Genomic DNA, 3,155 nt, shown 5'->3' on the forward strand with positions numbered 1-3,155 from the left:
TCCCGCTCCCGGCCACCGCAGCCTCGACCCGCTGGGCTCCGGCGATCCTTCCGCCTCAGCCTTCCGAGTAGCCAGAATTACAGGCATGCGCTACCCACACCCGGCTGATTTTTTGATTTATTGTAGAGATGAGGTCTCGCTGCCCAGGCGGGTCTCGAACCCGCGGGGTCAGGCAATCCACTCACCTCAGCCTTCCAAAGGCGCGGGATTACAGGCTGAGCCACCAAGCCCGGCTAATCTGTTGTTTCTAAATTTACTTTCACTCCAACAGAGGGCAATTGATTGTCTTCATGTCTTGACCCCTGGAGAGAGGGGGAAGCCATCCCCAAAGACTGATAAACATATTCTCCTTTAAATAACAGGCAAGACTGCTTGAGGACAAAAGCGGCTCCAATCTCCAGGGACTGCACATTCCCTATACCTTCCTCCTAAACTACCTTAGTCAGGCACGGCGACTCACGCCTATAATCCCAGCATTTTGGGAGGTGGAGGTGAGAGGATTCCCTGAGCCTAGGAGCTCAGTACTAGCCTGGGCAACATGGTGAGACCTCGTCTCTTCAATAAATCAAAAAATTAGTCAGGCATGGTGGTGCACACCAGTTGTCCCAGCTACTCAGGAGGCTGAGGTTGAAGGATCACTGGAGCCCAGCAAGTTGAGGCTGCAGTAGCCCTAATAGTGCCACTGCACTCCAGCCTGGGTGACACAGTGAAACTCTAATTCAATAATAATATTAATAATAATAATAATAACTACCTTTATAATGGCTCACTACCCAGTGGTGGTAGCTGATGATTACAGTACTTGCTTTATAGGTAGCATCTATTGCAAAACCAAGGAGTGGTATTTGAGATATTTCTCAGACTCTGGTGGATCTGAGGCCCCACCCAGGCTCCAAACGAATACCAGGAAGTTGACTCCACCAGTCCTGTGATGCCCCCTCCCAGAAATTGGCTCTTGCGAGAGGAAGACAACTCTTTACACCTCCCATGACATCATCAACCAATTAGCAGTCTCTATCCACCCACCAAATACCCTTTAAAAACCCTATCTTCTGAATTTTCAGGGAGGCAGATTTGAGAAATATCTCAAATTGTCTTTCTTACTCAGCTGCTTTGCAATATTAAACTCTCTCCACCATAGTGGCTGCATCAGTCTTGGTTTTTCTGGGCAGTGGGCATAAGAACCCAGTCAGGCTGTAACAAGATGGGGTGTGGGCAGTGGTCAGGATGCTGTTCTGGATGGATGTGTGAGAGGCATGTGGAATCGAGCATGTGCTGTGTGGGTATCCCGTGCAAAGTGTGGTCTGGGATGCATGTGTTTGGTGTCAGGGGGCTATTTGGTTGGAGGCAAATGGGAAGTGTGTAGTGTTGAAAGGGTGTGTTGGCCGGGCTCGGCGGCTCAGCCTGTCATCCCAGCACTTTGGGAGGCCGAGGCGAGTGGATGACCTGTGCCCTGGGTTTGAGACCAGCCCAGGCAATTTGGCAAGCCCTCATCTCTACAATACATAAAAAAATTTGCTGAGCCAGGTAGTGTGCACCTGTAGTTCCAGCTACTTGGAAGGCTGAGCTGGAAGGATCGCCGGAGCCCAGCAGGTCAACGCTGGGGTTGCCGTGAGGGTGCCACTGCACTCCAGCCTGGGTGACAGAGTGAGACTCTGACTCAAAAAAAGAAAAAAAAAAAAAAAAAAGAAAGGATGTGCTTGTATTGTGTTGGAATGTATGTTGGGCAGGAGTTGCAAACACTATAGATGTGTGGAGGGTATGCAGTCTCTGAGGGGCATAATACTGTTTGTGTGAGGTGTTGGTGAGTGTGTTGAGAAAATATAATTAAAAAGAAAATCTCGGGGGAGGCACACCTCATTAACAAGGGTACCTGCATAATGAACATTTGTATACCTAACCCTGCATTATACCCCACACCTTTCAAATAAAAAAATTAAAATATTTGAAAAAATAAAAGCAAAAAGAAAAGAAAATCTCTTAATCCACCAAACCTCTCCACAAAGGTAGCAGAGACCAAAAACTTTTTTTTTTTTTTTCTGTCCCGGCCTTGCAAGTCGTCGGAATTACAGGCTCACGCTACCATGCCAGGCTAATTTTTGATTCATTGTAGAAGTGAGTTCTCGCCAAGTTGCCCAGGCTGGTCTCAGGCTCAGGCAATCCACTTGCCTCAGCCTCTCTAAGTGCTGGGATTACAGGCTGAGCCTCCAAACCCGGCCACATTTTTATTATTGAATAAGCATTTAACTAGAATGTAATGTGCATCACAGGCAATTGCTAAAAGATTGCAAGGGCAGAAGGAAATCTCACCCCTTTCTATTTGTACCAAGTAGGTACAAATCATTATCCTGTTTTCTTTTTCTTTCTTTTTTTTTTTTTTGAGTTGGAGTCTCACTCTGTCGCCCAGACTGGAGTGCAGTGGCCGCTCCCGGCCACCGCAGCCTCGACCCGCTGGGCTCCGACGATCCTTCCACCTCAGCCTTCCAAGTAGCTGGAACTACAGGCGCGCGCCACCACGCCCGGTTAATTTATTGATTTATTGTGGAGACGAGGTCTCACCAAGTTGCCCCAAATGGTCTAGAACCCCTGGGCTCAGGCAATCCTCTCGCCTCCTCCTCCCAAAGTGCTGGCATTACAGGGTGAGCCACCACGCCCGGCGAGGGGAATTATTATGCCCACAACGCGGCTTGGGGGGGGTCAATATAGGGCGATACCCGCGAAGTCTCAGGCCTAATTCCGCGTTGGGTAAAAGCGACCCCTCAACACGCCGTCCTCTCCGGAACTTGGGGGCTTGAGGACTACAGTTCCCAGGATGCCCCGCTCCTCCACCAATCAGGAAGCCAGGTCTCTTCAATAGGCGGGTCCGGAAGAGGCTCTTAGGAAGAATGGAAGCCTGGCCAATGGGTGAACCGGATCGAATTAAAGCCTACGCTGATTGCGCCGCGGCTATTGGAATCTTTGGCGCCTTGGTTTCAGTGGTGGGCACGTGATGGGCGGGCGCAGCGACCAATGGGAAGGCGGGGAGGCGGAGCCAGAGTGTGTGGGCGGGAAGAGGCGCCGACTAGCAGGCTGTTGGCCCAATGAAAGGCGGAAGTCGCTGGAGGGGGCCGGGCGCGGTGAGCGGGGGCAGGCGTGCGTGGCGGGGAGTGTGTGCC

The sequence above is a fragment of the Carlito syrichta genome, unplaced genomic scaffold, assembly GCF_000164805.1.
Source record: "Carlito syrichta isolate Samal-C Ts95f unplaced genomic scaffold, Tarsius_syrichta-2.0.1 Scaffold153593, whole genome shotgun sequence".
Classification (NCBI taxonomy): Eukaryota; Metazoa; Chordata; class Mammalia; order Primates; family Tarsiidae; genus Carlito; species Carlito syrichta.